Source organism: Ruditapes philippinarum, unplaced genomic scaffold (assembly GCF_026571515.1).
Source record: "Ruditapes philippinarum isolate M1 unplaced genomic scaffold, ASM2657151v2 ctg4965_1_1_1_1, whole genome shotgun sequence".
NCBI classification, from domain to species: domain Eukaryota; kingdom Metazoa; phylum Mollusca; class Bivalvia; order Venerida; family Veneridae; genus Ruditapes; species Ruditapes philippinarum.
The window spans coordinates 102,847-125,726 of NW_026856774.1; the positions used below are offsets into that span (position 1 = coordinate 102,847).

The 22,880-nt window shown below is 32.4% G+C and overlaps 1 protein-coding gene across 1 annotated transcript in view; it reads right to left on the reverse strand.

Moving 5' to 3' along the window:
- The window catches only part of LOC132747665 (irregular chiasm C-roughest protein-like), a 73,488-nt gene that overhangs the window by 38,246 nt on the left and 12,362 nt on the right, over positions 1-22,880 (reverse strand). Inside the window, exon 2 of the mRNA XM_060737110.1 lies at positions 8,779-8,866. The gene's annotated coding sequence lies outside the window, so the exon portion shown is untranslated. The remainder of the gene's footprint in view (positions 1-8,778; positions 8,867-22,880) is intronic.

Genomic DNA, 22,880 nt, shown 5'->3' on the forward strand with positions numbered 1-22,880 from the left:
ATAAGAATATCTTGTCATCATATGTGTACTAGTTCATCTTCACTTGCTGAATTTCTTGCTTGGACGCCCTTTGATGCTTTGCATCAATGCTTTTCTTGTAAAGATTTCTAACAGGTTATTTGACCTAGCTGCCAGGCAAGGGTTATATTTGAAACAACTGTTTATATACAGTCATATAACCTGCCAAGAATCTTTAAAATGAATGTATATAATACAGCAAACTTCCTTTTTTAAAACTATATAAATGTCACGATTATCCAATGAAAAGCAACGTTAAGTAACATTACCGTGCAATATTATAAAGGTTTGTTCTGTAGTTTGAAAGAGGTATCATTAAAGAAATATGAGAGGCTATAATTCATCTTAATATAAAGTATATAAGTTATATTAAATATAAAGTATTTTTAACTTTTTCATTCATAGCATGAATTATGAATATAAATATCTTTGGAATCAACAGTAGATTCTGAAATAATGCCTATAATCTTAAATTTCATTAACCAAAATTTCACCGCAATATCCGATCATATCAGCTGAAGCGATCGAGACTATATCATAAATAACTGAATTTGTTTCCATACAGGAGACTCGGTTTTTCTAAAGTCGTAATTATTTCTTACTCTTCGATATATATTTATATGACTCATCAGAATCGAGCTGTCTGCATTTCGTCAGATCAGCTATTTTAATTTTCCCCTACTTCCAAATATCGGCACCAAAACCTTCAAGTAAAGTAATCCTCCGAGAGGTAATTTACGGGAAAAATCACATATCTACTCTACTTATTTTGTTATATAACGAATAATGGCCATACAGGAAATATAGTTCCACAAGATCAAACAGGTTTTATAATAGATAACTCAAATTATCTTTAAAACGTTTACCAGAGATGCTGGTTTTTCTAAAGATGACTTTTTTTGCAAACAATAAAAACTACCATAATGCACTAGCTTTATCAAAACAGCAAAATATTTCTCTGATTATTTCTAAGTCGAGAATGATTCATTCAGGATAGAAATCATAGGAAAACAAATACATACATCATATTCCTTACTATACTGAATAAATGAATTGTATATTTTGAACTATATCCATTGTTAAGATTATATGCTAAATGAGACCGCCGCCGTGGTCGATGGGTTAGAGTCGATGACTTCTAATCCAGTTACCTTTCTGGCGTGAGTTCGATCCCCGGGAGATGCTTTGGTAGTTTAGCGCGGAGGAAGGTAGTCTAGTTCTGGTCTAACTCTCCAGGAAACTACCCGCCTATATGACTGAAATACTGTTGGAAAAAGTTGTAAAATGAAACAAACAAACAAAATCAATATGCTAAATGATTTCTTAATACAGATATTTTTTTGAATACGAATTATATAAGCTTGTGATGAAATTATAATGATATTGATTATTGCAATATAGATATATCATCAATATTGAACATTCGATTTAATATCAATTCATAATCAAAATATTCCTTTTTGTGATATATGGATAGATTTCCATCAAGGACAGTCCTACAATCATCCATTCTAAAGTCAGAGCAGATCAACTCCACAGCACAAATATAGGAGGAGGATAAAAGTCATTACAGATGGGTTGTAACAACGTTTCTTATAAAAGATTACTCCTACTAAAAAAAAGCAACAAAAAAACCCCAAAATACATGCTCACGAAAGCGCAACATTTCAATTTTCAAGGAAAGCACATAACTGTCAAATACAATAACTCCTAGAAATGTCAGAGATCTAAAATAACTACACAATTCATGCCTTATCAACTCTTCATGGGCCCTATCTATGTTTTCTCTACTCTACTGGAAAACACTTGATGGCAATTTAACTTTTTTGTCCAAGAAATAAATATCTGTGCTTCTTTCTCGATCTGGCAGTATGCCTGTAAAAATCTTAGTTGTTATAAGACAATAAAAATCTTTTATGCTTTTATTTCTTTTCTTGCATCTTTTTAAATACAGGTAAATAATTGAAGTTAATCTTAACAAAAAAGTCAATTAAATGAATTTATTACCTTTTAAGACTCAGACTTTACCTTTAACAACTGCATTAATAAATCTTGTTATACATATAGATCTCTAAACCATTCTTGGAGACCAATAATATTTCGCTTTAATAAACAAATTTTTAGCAAGAATTAATGTAATTATTTACCTCAGCTATGAAAGTCTTACAAGAATCTAATTCCAAAAGTCCCACAGAATATACACAAAGACACTGCACGGGTCAAGCAATTAACAAATATTAAAAATATGCTCAGATATTTCAGTAATTTATGCAAATTTGTCTAATTATGGCACCTCATATCATTAACATCTAATTTGCATAATTTATTCATCAAAGTGCTGTTAATTGCATAGTGATGACTGTAATTCAGTTATATACGAGTCAATAACTGGCATTTATCAAAATGAAAGGAAGGCTTCAAAGTCAGATGCTATTTTTAGATTAAAACCATTCTATTTCTAGATAATCCAAATTAATTTCATAATTTTTAACAAGTGAAATGCGAAGCAATTAAATGGTGTTGTTTTATTTTGTTAATCTGACAACAGATATGTTACACAGGTAATTACATTGGCAATAATTCAGAACAAAATAAATTGAAAATTTTCCTTTTAGAAAAATTCCACAGCAATCTTAAACTCTCAAAATAACAAAGAAATATTGTTACTTCTTCTGTAATTATTATCACTTCATTATAACAAATCAATTTAATTTCAGAAAACTTTCAAAACATAATAAATAAAATGGACACATTTATGCCAAGTTATAAATACTGCTGTTGTTTTTTTTTGGTTATTTTTCCTGCTTTTTTTCCCATACATTACAGTCTTGTGCAAGTGAAGAAAGCTAAGAATTATGGGTAAGATATTTCATGGCAAGTATTGGCCGTTAATTGGCCATTAAATGGCCATTATCATAGCACCTGCTGATAAATAATTGATGTCTGAACATCTTGAACAAGGTAACTATACTTTATTCATGTTTATTTTGTTCTTCTCTAAACATTGCATATTGTTTCTTTGTAATTAGAATTCTGTCATTCTCTTACAGGCCAATATATTTGTTATAATTTGCTAAGAAAAAAAAACAAAATTAATCTAATAATCTTAAAATTTCCATTCCTACGGAATAATAAGTAATGTAGCCAAAAAAGTAGAATAATCAGAGCTTACAGATCATTAAGACTTAAAATGAAATATGCAGTTAAAAAGACATTATTTTCAGGGCCTTGCATGAGTTGATATTTCCATAACCAAGCAAAATTTCTGAAATATTTTCAAAGACCAAAAACAGAATGGATATATATCATTTATTGAAAGTGCAGCAGAACAAATAAATCTCTAGCATAAAGATAAAGTTGTCTGATTTGTGTATTCTAAGACAATATCTGACCAATCAGTAGATTTATCACCTGATAAAAGAAGACAATTAAAACTGTCCACTACTAGCATGATGAAGCAGATCTGAGATAACTGTGAAGCTATCCACTACCTTCAGGTGGGGTTGAGGAGAGATTTATTGACATGACACCTTGCTAATGTTTATTTTACAAGGCCACATGGGGTGGGCTTCAAACTCACCACTTTGTAGCTGTCAACAAGGTCAGATGTTAAGTAGATAATTCTTGAGGTCAGTTTGATAACAGCTAGAATATTTAATCTAGTTATCATGATATCACTGGATCTTGTTAGACATACTCAGACTTGCTTATATTTAATTTATCAAGATTGTCATATTAGGTACGTTCATATTGAACAGCAGCAGAAAATTCACCTCATACTTTTTATTGGTGATATTAATTAAACAATTTTTTCTTCAGTGTTTTAGTACTGAGACTATAAAATGTCTCAAAGGAAAAAATACAAAATAAAGATTATCATATCAGTTTTAACAGAATAAAACTGCTAAGGAGACTCTCCATTAAAAGAATACAAAATAAAAAGACAAAGATGAGTAAAGTCATGCTAAAAGGAACATATTATATGAAGAGGAAAAAAACATTTTGTGTTGCTCACAAAAGAGCTAGCTATCAGCAGATGATGTAATCTCTAGAACAAACTAGATCTGTTTGATGTTGTCAGGATGTACACAGATATCATTGCTCTAACCTAAATGTAATTACCCAGGAAAACTCTGTAATTAAACACTTCTTTTATCTTCCTATTCATGATGTAACTAAGAAAAACAGCACAATTAACCAACATGATCACTTTCTGCTAGTGTTGTCTTCTTTTATCTTCTCATAATAAACCTGGAGATTACTGTAGCCAGAAATCAAAACAAAATAAAAAAATTGTCAAGAGCGAAAATATTATAATGTGCTTATTATAATGTGCTTATCATCTTTGTAACTTTGAAATTATGTACACAAAATATCATTAAAATGTTACTTTAAAACCATTTGGACCCAATAAAGTGTCACAAAATTTGGTACATACATTAAACATGATTCAGCAAATCATCCTAATGTTATGCATTTAATGATAAAATTAGAACTACGATTAGTGAAAAGTTATCAAAATTCATGAAGAAATTTTTTACCCTTTCACAATTAATGTTGAAGATTTTGTCAAATATTATGTCAATTAAATAATTTATTTATTATGATGTTGCTGAATGTTACATTATACATGATGTATTGGTATTAGATAGGCAGATGTTTTGCAATGTGTGTGCTAAGTTTGCTATACTTAATTTCGGAAGTGAAGTTTGAAAACATTTTATGATAATTAAAGAATATCTGAAATGATTAGAATGTAATAGAATGTTTAAATAGAGGGAAAATACACTGTAGCCTCGATAACTCGCTCTTCACTATAACGCTAATCTCAGTAGAGCGCTCATAGACCTTGGCTCCAAAAAAAAAAAAAAAAAAAAAACTTCCCAAAAAAACAAAAATTTTTTTTTTTCAAGTAGACTTAGATTTATAGCGCGCTATAACGCTTGCCCAATTTGACAGTCAAGTACAATAAACAATTGTTATTAGGACATTTATGAGCGCCAAAGGTGTGAAAAACATGCCCAGGTAAGCGTTTATCCGCTCTTTTGTTGTTTTACCTGTCTTCAAATTGTTTCCAAAATCTCAAATTCATATCATAACTGTGACATTGGCAACCGGTGGTGAGTATAAATAAACTAAAATTCACACACATAGCTTTGACATGTAAACCTCGCTGAATTAAATAACCCACAAGCCCAAAATCAATTTAAAATCCTGCACTGTAAATAGAGTGGCCTTGACAGGAAGTAATTGGCGTTTGATTAACTAGGGGACACAACTAAAGCTGGACTGTAAATTACAGTGTTATTTACAGTCCAGCTTTCGTTGTGTCCCCTAGTTAATCAAACGTCATTACAGTAATGGTTGTTTACACTACATTCATGATTTATAATTTTCTTTCGAAAGTTTTTCGTTTCTTTTAAATATAATTAGTATTATTTGTGAATATAATATATGTTTACATCATTGAATGGTTTTAGAAAAAGATAATGTCAATATTCATTGAACAGTAAGTATAAAAAATCAGCGTTATATATATGTATGTGGTGGGTGGGGTAATGCGGAAATTTCACAATGAGCGTTCTAATGAGAGCCTCGTTAGAACGCGGTGTTGAGACATTGGACCCCAACATGAGCGTTTTAATGAGGCTGAAGTGTACATGAAAATCTTGCAAAGAAATAATGTATAGAAATTGATGCGAGGAACTTCTATTACCCTACAAATTAGATAATTATGTATTATACAGAGCAAAAGTTTTTAGGAAAACTAACCTTGTTAGTGTATGTATTATTATTTTGGAAAAACTCCAGTTGCCTCCCACAGGGGACTATAAAAGTCATATTTATATCAATTTATTATAACATTAGTGCTGTAAATTCCAATAAAAATAATAGTTTACTTATTATTGTATAACTTACAACAGATTACTGAGGGACCCAGTATATGCCTCCTCAATGAAATTTGTATAATTTTCTATGTCTTAAATGATTTTGACAGGAAGAAATAAAACATTACAATGATTATAAAAGTATCATTTTGTATCATACATCAATGAAACATCAGAAAAATATGACTTCCATAGCATAATATACATGTATTGTTACTAAATTTAGAATAAAGCAATTATTTGCTCAGTTGGTACAGAATACAATGTAATAGTTAACTTATACATCTTCAAACTTCCCTAACAACATTACTACAAATCATAAAACATTTATTTATAAAATATTTTCACAATGTGCTGGGTGCAAGAGTGCCAATAATTATGGTCTTAGGTCGTTTTACACTAAAGTAAACAATTTTTGAAAAAATACTGTTATTTGCACAAAGATTAAGCAAGGATTATCTGAATTGATCATGAGTGTATTATATAACAATATTGGTTTATCAATCTCAGATGGCATAGAGAAAGTTTAAATACTTCTTGACCAATTATTCCAGAGGAGAATAAGAATGTTCCAGAGACAATATTTGCCAGATGCCAACTTTCACAAAAAAGATTTTAACCTTCACCTTTGTTCCAGTGAGCACCTATACTTAATTTCTTTTTTGGAGGGTTGGGTTTTATATTGCATCATCACAATAAAGCTCATATGGCATTTTTCAATTTAATTGATTTTTCTTTATTTGATTTTTCTTGGACTACAAATTGATAATATCGCCAAATCATGGTTACTCATGACTTTCCTTAAACTTCAAGAAACATTATTTAATTGTCTAAGTTTGACAATAAATTAACAATTCTGTTTATTTTAAAATCCTTAGAAAAGTTTTTCCTCCCGCATGTAACAACACAGCCAAATCATAAAGTTTAGAAATAGACATAGCATTCAGAAAGGTAATTCATTTTGTATTATATGTACTAATTATGTACACTAATCCTACACCTGGAAAACAGATTGTATTTGATGTTTTTATGATTATAAAAGCTTTGTTTTAATTATTCACTTAAACACTACATACAACATTATACATGTACACTCATAAAATATTAATTTACAGCAAGAGATCAAAGTTTTCTTCGTTTGAGTTTGGTGATGCCTTGTTGGCAATGACTTCAGTAAAATGTTCATCTAGTAATCATAAGATGCCATAAGAACAGGTAATCATAAACATACCAGAACTTAACATAAGGTAAAATTTTTCTATTTCTAATATTTATCTATATGATATTACTTCTCTATAGTATCAAATAATTGGGGTATCTGTGGCCAAATGGTTAAGGTCCTTGACTTCAAACCACTTGCCTCTGACAGCTGTCGGTTCGAGCCTCGCAAAAGTCTCCGTATTCTTTTATATAAGAAAGCTATCTAGCTAGCTTATGGAATGCCAGAGGTTCTACCCAGGTGCCCATTAATTTTGTGCCTGAGATAACACACAGAGAGGCAGCTGGGGTCTTCTTCTACCAGTAAAGCTGGAAAGTCTCCATATGTTAGATATTAAATTAATCTTAAATCTTTTAAGAAGTTTGAAAAACACACAAAAAGAAATTTACAAATCATCTTTTTTGCTTACTAAAAGTATAAAATAAACATTATAATTATTTTCACAAAATATTTTTCACATTTTAAAATACTTGGACAAGTTGTAGAGTTAGCAAAACATGATTCGATCTTCTGAATTGTGGGGTTTTTTGTTGTTGTTGTTTTTGATTTTTTAACTTTTATTAAAAATATTTTCAATAACTTACAATATTAAGAGATGAATCTAAATTACTTTGCCTAAAAAGCATTTAGTACTTGAGAACCACCTTAATTGAAGCTATTTACAATGTCTTGAGAACACCTGCATTTTATGCTTACCTGACACCTTTTATTTTTATTTTTTTTCCTACATTTTTGCCTAGCAAATTAACAGCCTCTTAATAGTTTTATTTTACACCTGTCAATAAGAAGGAATATAATTTGCTGCAGACAAAAAACATTGTTATAACAATAGAAACAACGTAACAACTTGTTTGTTGTGTAAACTGAGATACGACTTTCTGGCTATGATGAACGCTTGATATATTTTCAGTTTCCAGTTGCATTGTGGGTGCAGTAAACATATTTCTACGATGAATACAGTGCTATGATGCAGGGATGCACGTTGCTGCGGCAAACACTGACATTATTTATGACAGATACACCATTATCTATCCGTTCACTGAAACAAACCTGCTTCTGTTAGCATAAGAAGAGGTCTGTTTTCTGGCTAGATGGTTAAAAAAGATGCAATTTAAAAAGAGCTAGTCTCAGGAATTTGTATTTACTGCATTTTCAAGAATTTGGCTTCCAGTGTGCCAAATAAATTGAATTTAAATCTTAATTGATTCAGACAGACGAGCAGTCTGTCTCTATCACGAAGTCAGTCTGTGATGCCAGCTGACAAACGTGAAGTAACAAGAGTTCCCTAATATGGTTACATCACGTCTTAAATCACATCAATGCTCCCTAGTCAGTCTGTGTAATCATTTAAACAGTTCAGAAATGAGGGGGTGTAAAAATAACTTAACTGATGTTCAAATTGGTAACACCCGCATCTTTTTTTTCGGTATTAAGTATTATGTAAGCAAAATCTTCAAGATTCTGTGTATTAATTTTACCACTCGGTGCTTGCATGTAAACAATGTATACATAATTATAATGATGTTACTTCCTACTAGGTCTAAATATTAAATGGAAATCCTTGATTTTAAGTCCAAGGAAGTGAATGTCATATAACTAATATTAAAGTTATAATGACTTCCTCCAAAAAAAGTGCAAAAATTTTGTTCTTACCTTGAGATTTAATAATCCAAAACTGCTAACTCACTAAATTCCTTATTGCTTCCTTTCTGTGTTATTAATCCATTATTCCATTATAGTCCTGAAAAACAGAGAAAATACTTCCAATTTTAGCATTCCATTCTCCAACAAATTCACTTTAAGAATCTAAACACAGGGTCATTTTAATTATCCTGTAAAACCAGACTCCCACTTGGTGATGTCACATCCATGTCACTATGTGGGGGGTGATCAAAAGAATCTGTAAATAACTGTATTAATCGTCAATCACTTAAACAATGCCTAGCTGCATTAATGCAAGCATCAAAGTTATTGCTACTGAAACAGATATCAGTTGATACTGTCAAACAGGGAATTGTGTAACCCCTTAATTAGAATGCCTCAGATCAATGTAATCAGTGGCGCCCTCTAGGGTCCCGCAAATCTTGCCATTACACTGGGTCTGTTAGTTTTTATTGTAAGTTACATAACAAGATCTCGAGCTGCGTACTCATTTACTATTCCCTATGTTCAAACAATAGATAATACCTTCGTCAATTAAACAAAGTGAGGCGGAATTTCTGACCAATTTACTGCACGGTAATTATACTATTTTGCAAATCAATGAAATGTTTACGAGCTTACAAGGGTAAACTGCCATGTTATACTTCTCCCATTCAATTATCATGAATAAATAATCCTTTTTTTCATGATAATTTCTATTTCTAACAAAGCAACTGCACCATAATGTCTGGACCATATATCATTGTGCATTGTTGAGTACCCTTTAAATTGTGTTGATCTCAAAAACCGACTGATGTATTGTATATATAAGAGATGGAAGACAGATATGCACCTTTACACACCACTTTACTCATTACATAGATGATAATTAAGGACTGAACATAAAACATGCACTCTATTAAGCAGGACAGCGACAAGGAAAATGAGTATGTCAGTGAAATCTTCAAAAGAACCTGGTACAGAGTTAAAAGTAAAACTGATCCATGTGTAAATCTGGAATAGTCAGACATTGGGCTCTCCCAGAATTGATATTTTGTTTATACAGTATTTATTTTAGTTGATTGTGTATGAAGCTTTCAAATTCATTCCTGGAACCTATCAGTATTGAGCCACGAGTGTAAAGTTTCTTGCTGCCCCTAACGGGATTTTAACCCATGCAGCTAGCTATCATTAGATTACTAGTCTGGTGTGTAAACCACTCGGACATGCCACCACTTCATAGATTAACATTTAAAACAAGAAACATGGCAATGCCATGAAACCAGGTTTTCAATTATCACCATTGTAGATAAATATGTTGTATTTGAAATACAAATACAAGCAACAAACAATGTAACTATGTGCAATGTAAAACATGAATAATGTAGGAGGAATTGCCACTGAAGAAGTGTTCACTATAATATTATGTATAAGGAAAAAAACAAAGGGCCATAATTAGGTCAAAAACTATCCAATCACAAAACCCCGACAATATGTGCCAGGGTGCTTGATGACAAAGCTTCTGTGAAAGTTTGAACAAAATCCGTTGAGAAATGTAGGACGAGTTCAGCACAGAAGAATTTGTTCACTATAATTATATTGATAATTCTGTATAATGAAAAACAAGTTACAAAGTAGACATGAAATAATATATCATATCTTTTTTAAATTACCTCCAAAGATGATATGACCTTTGACTGCCAAATCAAGTTAAAATCATGTAAACAGGATTTTCAATGTTAATGTCACTGTGACCTTGACCTTGGAGCCAGCCATGCGGAACATGCGTTCTGCACGTCATCTTGATGTGGTAAACATTTGTCTGAAGTTTCATCAAAATTCTTCAAAGGGTTGAAGAGTTACAGAGCGGACAGGATTTTCAATGTTAATGTCACTGTGACCTTGACCTTGGAGCCAGCCATGCGGAACATGCGTTCTGCACGTCATCTTGATGTGGTAAACATTTGTCTGAAGTTTCATCAAAATTCTTCAAAGGGTTGAAGAGTTACAGAGCGAACAGGATTTTCAATGTTAATGTCACTGTGACCTTGACCTTGGAGCCAGTTTGACGCCCGCCCATCCGCCCATCCGCCCATCCGCCCGCCATACCCCAATCTAATAACCAGGATTTTCAAAATTGAAAACCTGGTTAATAAATATGTAGAGCGATAAGAATTAAAGAATGTATCATGTAGAACATAAAAATATTCTATAATGTTTACTTAAAGACTTAACATAGACTCTAACATGGTACCTACATAATAAATCTCTAATATAGAACCTATATATTTGAATTTATTATTTATTATAAAACACAAGTTTGCTTAAACTGCAACTAATAAAACAATGGCACCAGTTCACAACAGTGACACAAGCATGTACTTGAAACATATATTAATTACGGTATATCTTGATCGTCATGGAAATCATAGGAGGATTACATCATTAAATATTAATCTGCACTTTCAAAACATTTCTAGTTAAAACAATGAAACATTCGATGAAAAATCCTAATTAACCCATACCCTGCAGACTACAACAGATTCTATCCATGCAACTAGTGCAGCACACATGGTAGTGCAGAACACACATGGTATCTGCACTGTGTGTTCAGGCTTATATATAATGCAAGTCAGTACATATTTTAAAATTTTCCAAAAATAATAATATAAAAAAATGAAATGATTTTGTCCAGATATTTAGAGTGGTAGGGGTTTATATAATTATGTATGTTTTAGTTAGAGTATACCTTAAATTTCTTACGGTAAAACTTTATTTTTTTCTATAATCCATGACCTTTATTTTTTCCTGTAATCCATGACACTATAAAGCCACTATGTTCATGTAGAGTGTATCAATTACTAGGGTGATGGTCTATGAAATCAACACACACACACAGCCACTATGTTCATGTAGAGTGTATCAAACTAGGGTGATGGTCTATGAAATCAACACACACACACAGCCACTATGTTCATGTAGAGTGTATCAAACTAGCATGATGGTCTATGAAATCAACACACACACACAGCCACTATGTTCATGTAGAGTGTATCAAACTAGGGTGATGGTCTATGAAATCAACACACACACACAGCCACTATGTTCATGTAGAGTGTATCAAACTAGCATGATGGTCTATGAAATCAACACACAGGTCTAATCAATTACAGCCTCAAAGGGGTGTTGTCTAAATTCTCACCAGGCTGTGTGATAACCTAACAACTACAGTGTGATAAGTGAATTATACAACAGTGATAAACCAATCAGAGTGTTGATAAATCCTACATTGTTTAATGACCAAATCAATGCTATCACTTTCCTGGAGTCCATTAAACACTATTTAAATACACATCAAACATAACGGCTTTTACAGTCAGTGCAATCTGGGCCTTTAATTTATAATTAATGAATCTGGCACCATTTCCCTCCCAATTTAATAAAGGTTTCCCTTATTCCCTTTAAAAAAATCCTCAAAAAAATGGTTTTCTTTTCTTTTTATTTCTTTTAACTTGAGGCAAGAGACCAGTTACTGTATTTCTTTTAGCAAAATAAAATTTATATTACTTGCATATGAGTATTATTGTCAACAAATTTCCATTTATCTTCAAAATGATGCAAATTCCCTTACTTACAAGCCCCTGGCCACCTAGAGTACCTTATATTATTAATTAGGGCCCTATTGACTATTATAGAACCAAAAAATAAATCAAATTACATGAAATACTTGCATCATCACAAAAACGCATGCATCATTGAAACACAGTGGACAAACAGTCAAATTTTAAGTTTTATAAACATTAAAACTTAGTTGCCATGTATTTACCTAATCAAATATCCTACCTTATTAGCAGTTAGTCCATCATATGACATAATTATAGTTATAATTATAACTATAAATTTTATTGATCTCTCAAAAAACATATTTGTCTATCTGGTACATTCCACTTGTACATCATGTGATTGGCATACAGAATGTAACATTTGAACATGCCATTATCAAATTTCAAAATGTTACTTTAATATCTTTCAACACTTTTCCTAGATTCCAGTACAGAATTGGTAAATCTGTCACAAGTGACAAACCATCATAATCAATGCACCTGCAAATCAGTTACTTGCATATTTAAAAAAAATATGTAAAATTGATACAGAAAAATACGCCAGTTTGGACAATCAGAGGTCCCATTTCTTCAAAATATATTTGGAATAAAAAAAAAAATTTAATCATCAAATGGAAATTTTAACCAATGACCATTATCATAACAATTAGTTGGTTGTTGTTTTTCTAGCCACAAGGTCACTGTAGCGGTCAAATTAATCTATATATTGAAAATAGATTATTACATACCTGAATGTCTGATTCATTGCCTTCAAAACAGTTTTTATTTTACCAAATATATTTCATGGGCGTCAAAAATTTATAAAATTTTAATGAGATTTTAAAAAACAGCTTCATTGATACAGTCAGTTTGCAAGTTTTGACAAAAACAACAAAATTTATAAACCTGACATCATCATTGAGATTGACTCATGTTTCCACTTTCCAATTTGATAGAATGTCTTAAAATATCAGATTAAACAAAATACATTTCTGAATAATCTTCGCTTGGAATCTTGGCATGATATAACTAGAACTGAACCAGCCGCGAGACAGTGAGTAAATCTACCAGTTACAACAGACATTTTGTGCAGAAAAACTACCCATTTTAAGTGTTGTACGAATATGAACCTCCGTGCCAACTGTATCAGGGTTTCTTTCTTTGGCTACATGGTCTAAATTATTATCTTTATTTGCTTTAAAGTCAGTAATTGCAGGTTTGAATCCCATACAGGTAATTTTATTTCTAATGCATTTACCTTCTTTTGTTATATTTGAACTGTTTTTAAGATAAATATGAACACAAAAAGGATGAAGTTAAAATAATATTATTACATATTGTATGTAAAATGACAAATCCTACATCAAGATAAAAAAAACACCAACATTAAATTAAATTTGTCAAATGTCAGTCTGGATTTCAAATTTCAAATTCTCCTGAAATTTGGAAATTGAACTTTAATTATAACTGTCTGTCATTCTGTCTGTCTCCCGTGATTTTTCTAAGACTTGTTATGTTGAACTTGTAATTACATTCTTGCTATAATATCAATAATTTCTGTCATTTGTTTCAATACTCAGCCAGACTTTTGTTATATAAGGCTTACATTATAGCATAAAGAAACTTACTATGGTATAAATAATTCTTTTGCCATCAAATATTTCAGATATCTGAGAACTAAACTAAAATAAAGTAAAATAATTATCCAGTACTTGACACAGCTAATTTCAGAAAGTTTTGTATTTTAAAAGAAACACTTGAACAAAAGCTAAAATGCTAAGTGGCATCATGGCCTATTGGAAAACGCACATCAGACTAGTAATCTGGGGATTATAAGCTGGCCAGGTGGGTAGTGATACCCTGTAAGAGGCAAGCCATTGTTACCTTGTGCAAGAAACTTTATACCCGTTGCTTAGTACCGGCTGGTGTAAACTTATAGCTTCCTACACACATCTGACTAAAATAAACTCTGTATAACAAACAACAGCGTGTCCTTATTTTGAGAAAAAAGTTTCCAATATTGAAAGTGAAGGTTAGAGAACACTAAGATTATCAGGACATGTCTTGACATTGCATTTGGTTAATTAGGGTATAAATGTCAGTATAAAATGGTGTAATAGTCCTCACTAACAATCAATCTGACATCCATCATTACACATATTGAAAGTTACAGGGTGACTGCAATGATCCGGGAGTGATCCCAAGTTAACATACAATTTCCCTGCCACCATTAAGTTGACAGCTACGGATGCGGGCCGATCACGTCGGCCAATCACAGGGATCGTAGGCCAATCATGATGATGAGTTGCAAGCAGTGTTAAGTGCATCTCTTGTACAATTTTACTACTTTAATGCAATGAGACAATTTTAATCAATATTTATAGAAACACATTTAAATTGTTCTCCCACAAAGCAGTACAAAATATTTTGGTGTTGTGTTTTTTAAGACAAAAATATTTTGCTTCCTTATTTATACCTTATGTTTAACAGCAACAAAAATATTCATTACGGTTCAACAAACTTGTAGTTAATATTTTTCTAGGACATTTCCTTATATTTTAGAAATTGTTTCATGTTAATGATGTAAACAACAGAAATGCTACTGTATAATAAATTCCAGAAGTTGTCACATAGAAATAGAGTAATTTTGATAATTGACAAAAACGGGCAGTCATCCACAAGAAGACAAAACTTTACCTATGGAAACAGCAAGGGCCTTTTTGCTATTAAGAATAATTGTGTTATAACAATTAATTGATGATTTCAATTATTTAAATATCAAAATGTTAGAACTATATGTATTCAGTGTCAATGCAGGCATCACACTGTAGCCTCTATATATCGCTCTTCGTTATAACGCTAATCTCAGTATAGCGCTCATAGACCTTGGCTCCAAAAAAAAACAAAAAAACTTCCCCCCAAAAAAAAAAAAAAAACTAGAGGATGCTTTTGTAAAAAAGCGCATGTCTCCCCCACTGCACTGTGACCTTGACCTTTGACCTACTGACCCCAAAAACAATAGGGATCATCTGCTCTATAAGACCAATCATCCTATGAAGTTTGAGGGCTGTAGGTCAAAAGGAACTCTAGTTATCATCCGGAAACGAGAAATTGACCAACGGTCACTGTGACCTTGACCTTTGACCTACTGACCCCAAAAACAATAGGGATCATCTGCTCTATAAGACCAATCATCCTATGAAGTTTGAGGGCTGTAGGTCAAAAGGAACTCTAGTTATCATCCGGAAACGAGAAATTGACCAACGGTTACTGTGACCTTGACCTTTGAACTACTGACCCCAAAAACAATAGGGATCATCTGCTCAATAAGCCCAATCATCCTATGAAGTTTGAGGTCTGTAGGTCTAAAGGAACTCTAGTTATCATCCGGAAACGAGAAATTGACCAACGGTCAGTGTGACCTTGACCTTTGACCTACTGACCCCAAAAACAATAGGGATCATCAGCTCTATAAGACCAATCATCCTATGAAGTTTGAGGGCTGTAGGTCAAAAGGAACTCTAGTTATCATCCGGAAACGAGAAATTGACCAACGGTCACTGTGACCTTGACCTTTGACCTACTGACCCCAAAAACAATAGGGATCATCTGCTCTATAAGACCAATCATCCTATGAAGTTTTGAGGGCTGTAGGTCAAAAGGAACTCTAGTTATCATCCGGAAACGAGAAATTGACCAACAGTCACTGTGACCTTGACCTTTGACCTACTGACCCCAAAAACAATAGGGATCATCAGCTCTATAAGACCAATCATCCTATGAAGTTTGAGGGCTGTAGGTCAAAAGGAACTCTAGTTATCGTCCGGAAACGAAGAATGGACGGACGGACGGACTGACGGACTGACGGACGGACTGACGGACGGACGGACTGACGGACGGACGGACAGGGCAAAAACAATATGTCTCCCCCCGAGGTGGGGGAGACATAATAAATAAAATAAAATTAATAGATCTAGATTTATAGCGGGCTATAACGCTTGTTAAATTTGACAGTCAAGTACAATAAACAATTGTTATTAGAACATTTATGATCGCCAAAGGTGTGAAAAACATGCCTAGGTAAGCGTTTATCCGCTCTTTTGTTGTTTTACCTGTCCATCAGTCAGGCATCAAATTGATTCCAAAATCTCAAATTCATATCATAACTGTGACATGGGCAACCGGTGGTGAGTATAAATAAACTAAAATTCACACAGTCACATATCTTTGACATGTAAACCCACACAAGCCAAAAATCAATTTTAAATCCTGCACTGTAAATAGAGTGGCAAAGACAGGAAGTAATTGGCGTTTGTTTAACTAGGGGACACAACTAAAGCTGGACTGTAAATTACAATGTAATTTACAGTCCAGCTTTAGTTGTGTCCCCTAGTTAAACAAACGCCATTAAAGTAATGGCTAAATGTTTACACTACATTCATGATTAGTTTTTCTTTCAAAAGTTTTTGTTTCTTTTAAATATAATTAGTATTATTTGTAAATATAAAATATGTTTACATCATTGCATTGTTTAAGAAAAAGATAATATCCATATTCATTGAACAGTAAGTAAAAATCGTCAGCGTTATATATATATATGCGGTGGGTGGGGTAATGCCGTAATTTCGCAATGAGTGTTCTAATGAGAGCCTCGTTAGAACGCGGTGTTGAGACATTGAACCCCAACATGAGCGTTATAATGAGGCTGTAGTGTACCTGTTCAGGACTAAGATCTTGAATCAATCCAGGAAGTTAATATCATTAATCTTTGCTCTTGAATACAATACATACAATAAATACAATATAATACAATACACACAATACAATAAATACAATACAGCTGCATACACATTATTGCATGATGCAATTTCCAGTATATCCTTAAATTCAATATAAAATTGTACAGAACTTTTAAACACTTTTACATTATTTACATACCAAAAATGCAAAGCACAATTTCTACCAATAATGATTAATTTATATATAATATCTGAGATATCCTAATTGGAACACACTAACCATAGCATCACTGAATAATGAAAAACACTAACCGGTACAGAGGTATTTAGCACAGTTTGACCAAGAATGACAGATATTTCACCAGAACAACACAGATAAAAACATTCCAGGAAAACTACTATACACTTGCTGGTATTTACTAGCACACCAAATAACATACAACAATTATCTTAATCTGCCTAACATTGTATAAAACATAACCAACATTTCTATAACAGATCAAATCATTATGATGTTATAGGATTATAGGATAATCAAGGTTAGATGCAACAAGATGGAAATCATCACTCTAATGACATAACAGGGTAAAGTACTATAAGATGGAGGTTATCATTAAATTACTGTACAGGAACAGGGTATATACATGAATGATAAAGATTTTGATTGAAATTCTTCAAGCCTGTTTTAACCTAATAGGAGTATTAGTGCTTTTGTTTTAACTTGAAAGGTTTTCTTACCATGTCATGTGAGGATTATACATGTAGCTTGCATTCCTTATTTAAGTTGAATCAATCTTTCAATTTGGAACCCCATTTTTACATAATATTGCAGTGACATTTGAATGCATTTTTAAACCCTTTGCCTGCTAGTGGCAAATAGATTCTACCCATGTTACCAGTGCGAACCAACAAGTGAATACTGGGCACATCATGGACTTGCTTGGTTACTGAGAACCCACATAACCCTTTATTATACAGATTACTTATGTTACAACAGGACATGGATAATCTTTTTTTAGAAGTTCTAATAATAGATAATATTAATTTAATATAACCAGTCCCTTCTGAAAAATATTTCCACAATGTCACATATAGAAACCAGAAGTTTCAGAAAAATTCAAGCAAATTCTGCAATTTCAAGAAAATTCACCTCAGGAAAAAGACATAAGTGGTTATTTTTCTGTTGATATAAACATTCTGCTATCTGTAATTACATAATAATATCTACAGACTGGTGGTGCAAATTACAAGTACTTGATAAACTTTACTTTAATTCTGAGAACTGTAACCTTAGGGCTATAGAGAACAATCCAAGATCCAATCAAATAGTGATTAATTTCAGACTACAATACCAGGAACAGACACCTACAATTGTCAGACATAACTGTTTGCAATCACCAAGAAACTTAGATTGCCAATTAACATGTTAATTCTCCTCTCATACAAACTGCCATGGTAGAGATTGGGTGGAACATTTAACCATTTAAATGTAATAGAATATACAATTACAAGCAGAAGGTGAAGAATTGATTTTGGATAGTGTTATACATGATGCTTTGAAATTAAGAAATAATGATTTATCCTAAACAGTGATTTTATCGCTCAATAAATCACTGTTTGGAGTACAAATCACTGTTTGAGTACAGATGCCAGGAATTATATCACAAGGGCGAAGCCCGAGTGATATAATGATGCGCATCCTAACAACAAACAGTGATTTTATCAAGCGATAAAATCACAGATTTGGATATATTATTTCAATTCTAACACAACAACAACAAATAAATGCTGCTGTACCTGATATTATGCTAAATTGTGTCTGCTTTGTTTCCGTAGTTACTTTCACTGTGTCACATTTTAGTCATTCCGTCAGGTATATAACACAAACTTTCGGTTCTTCTATGTTCAATAGAGAAAAATGCGGTGCGGGTCGTGTTAGAATTATAAACAATTGATATAAAAAGATTTAAATACACTAATATTGTAAATGGGAATTCAACTGCCATTTCAACTTTGTGGAGTAGATAATTATAAATTAATTGTTTCCAGAATGATTGTAAATGGGAAATAAATACAGTCGACTCTCGTTATCTCGAAGTCTTCGGGACCGTCAAAAAATATCGAGATAACGAAATGTCGAGATAAACGTATGAGGGTTTGAACCTGTCAAAAACTAATTTTTACAGAAGACATGCGCATACCTTATAAGTCAAATAAGTACGATGTTTCATTATCTTGTGTCAATCCTTATAATAAAAATTAACAGTTTGTTATATAATTTAGCAGATGTTTACCAGCGGAAATACAGCATTTAGGTGCTATGTGATTGACACATAGTGAGGTTTACTCAGTTATACACCACTAAAACATAAACGTTGTTATTTAGTATTTTAACATTGCATAATAACTCATATAAATTACATGAAAACATTTCATAGCAATCATTTTGTGAGAGTAATAGCACATTTATAAAAGCACACAATTTATGAATAGTTAGCACGTTTATTTAATTTACCGATTATTCGATAAAATTCACTCATTTTCGACATAAGTCAATTAACACGCTAATTAACAATTATTTCAAAACACCTTGACTTATTACAAACATATCATCATCAATTATTATGACACGCGCTTTGAGCGATAACCGTCCGCTTGGTGTTTTTCAAACCTCTGCGGGAGGGGGCAGACGAATAATTATTTTTTGAGATAAAGGATTATAGTGTAAAAATAACTGTTGGGACTGAAATATCAAATCGAGATACTTAAAAAATCGAAATAAAAATATCGAGATAAAGAAATATTTTCAGTAAAGATAAAGAAGGGGAAAAACGGGACTTTCAGAATTTAATCGAGATAACGAAATATCGAGAAAAGCGATGTCGAGATAACGATAGTTGACTGTACATTTACTTTCTATATCTGAATATGTCTGTGATAACAAGTAAATACAATGCACCTTCAGGTATGTATTGGTTCAGGTGACCAGTATGTTGTCTAAGTGTATAGAAGAATTACCTAGTGACAGGTGAAGCTACAAGAATGATTGAAACATAACAATATTGCAGGGCAATGTGTCTGTCAGTGCCACTCAAATACTGACCATATCTTTACCTTTATATACTGACATACTGACCATTGAGACCAAAGTCCAATTAACATCACTTACTTTGTCTAGAACATTGGTTTCCAGTGCATAAATATATCACATAAATAATTGGCCAATTAGCACTTGAGCTGTATTATATTAAAACTTTTAAAATTTGATTACTTTAAATATGACATATATAGCTACATACTAACACAATCTAACGGACAATGGGGTATTTTATAGTGTTCCATTAGGGCCGGCTGACCTATATGAATAAAGAAATCTGAAATATGGAAGTATTTTTGACAAATGCTAGAAAAGACAAAACCTAGAAGAGAAAAAATTAAAGTATACTTTGATGATTAAATGTCAAGACAAAAATTAAAACTAGACCTATCACTGAAGGTGATTAATACAAAAAAAAAAAAGTAGTCTGAAGATAAATTTGAACACAAACTATCAACTTTGTACGAAGAAATATTTCAATTAATTGTAATCACAACTGGGGTCTCGAAATAAGCTTGCTCATAATACACCAAGTTTGATTACAATATCTCATTCCTAACTCTAGTTATTGTCCAGAAACAATTTTTCTATTTTTAGTAACACTTTAACGGTGACCTTGACCCTAGGGGGTCCAAATGCAATACCAACCCAGGTCTTCATATAAGCTTCCTTTACACCAAATTAAATTACAATATCTCATTCCTAACTAGTTATTGTCATTTTTCTATTTAACCGAACGGTGACATTGACCTTGACCCCAGGGGGCCCTAATGCAATACCAACCAAGGTCTTCATAAAAGCTTACTATATGCCAAGTTTGATAACAATATCTCATTCCTAAGTCAAGTTATTGTCTGGAAACCATTGTTCTATTTTTCGTAATGGTGACCTTGACCCCAGCGGGTCCAAATGCAATACCAACCCAGGTCTTCATATAAGCTTGCTATACACCAAGTTTGATTACAGTATCTCATTCCTAAGTCAAGTTATTGTCTGGAAACCATTTTTCTATTTTTAGTAATGATGACCTTGACCCCAGGGGGCCCAAATTCAATACCAACCCAGGTCTTCATATAAGCTTGCTATAGGCCAAGTTTGATAACAATATCTCATTCCTAACTCTAGTTATTGTCCGGAAACCATTTTTCTATTTTTAGTAACAGTGACCTTGACCTTGACCTCAGGGGGTCCAAATGCAATACCAACCGGAGTTTCCACATAAGGTTGCTATATACCAAGTTTGATAACAATACCTCAATCCAAACTCTAGTTATCGTCCGGAAACCATGATGTGGACCGACCGACGGACCGACCCACCGACCGACCGACCAACCGACAAGCTGACTCCTATATACCCCCCCTAAACTTCGTTTGTGGTGGTATAATAAGCAATAATTATCAACTTAAATTTTTGTGTTTTCTTTGAAAAATAATTTGTCTCTTCACATTTTGTCATTGTCCTTAAGCATTTTTATCATCATGGTTTTGTGTTTTCATCATCATACTTTGATGTTTTCGCTTTACAGATTATTTCACACCCCAATCTCTCAGAGTGGTAGCCTGTCAATTTTGAGTATTACAGGGATTTTATTTAGATACTAAATTAATAGTTTTGTGCAGTCAACATTATATATCATCTTCGTGCCTTATATCAGGTTGGCCTGGCTCTATACTGGTGACATAGTCTATCACAACTTGCTCGGCAATGCTCACAATGGGTAAAAGTGATTCTTTGATTTGTAAATCTTTGATAGTCAAAGCAAAAAAATGTAGAGGCTATATTTTATGCTTGTTTGTAGGATCTTATTTCATTTCTTTATATAATGGTTTACAAAGATCCATTTGGAGAAGGCATGTCTAGCATTTTAAGAGGTATTAAAGAAAGAATAGAAAATACACAAGTCATGTACCATGCAGTGAATAAATCTTTATCATGCAGGCATATGTTACCCATTAGTTATAATTTAAAAAATTCTTCGACAGCGATAATGTTTCATTAAGAATACTTTAATGTGTTATCATTTCTCCTTAATTAAGAAATAATACAATCTTGTTGAGAGATAATTAAAACTGAATTCCTGGAAGATGATGCATACAACAAAAGTTTTATATGAAATGACAAGTTTTAGGGAAGAGTGAATTAACTGATAATATCCCATATATTTATTCAGCTGTTCGGAGATTTAGTGAAATCTAGAAGGTTGAGGTAATCCCAAGATTCTCCAAATTCAACAAGACAAAATCATAACAATGGAAGGAAAGACAACCAGGCCAATATTGGGTAATGTAAGATAAATTATAGTCTTAATGGCTGCCAAGGTCTCTCAAAATAATTAATTTCAATTTATAGTCATGCTACCTGTAAAGCAAAATGGGTGGCGCTTTTGAGACGAACTTTCTTGTCTTTCTATTCTGTAAACTTTGTTAGTAACACAAGTTATCAAATCAGTTGATATAGTTTCAATGACAGCTTCAGTCTGATCATGGTTTGCATTGTTCTCTATACATGTTATTTGATTTTTCACAATAATAAATATAAAGATAACTATAGTTAAGTTTAGATTAAAAGATGAACAAGTTCATTTAGGTAATCCATGGTAAGTATATACCAGCAAACATATGATTCATCATAATCTGTATTTTGGTAAATCTACAGGAAGGAGGGGATATGGAAAC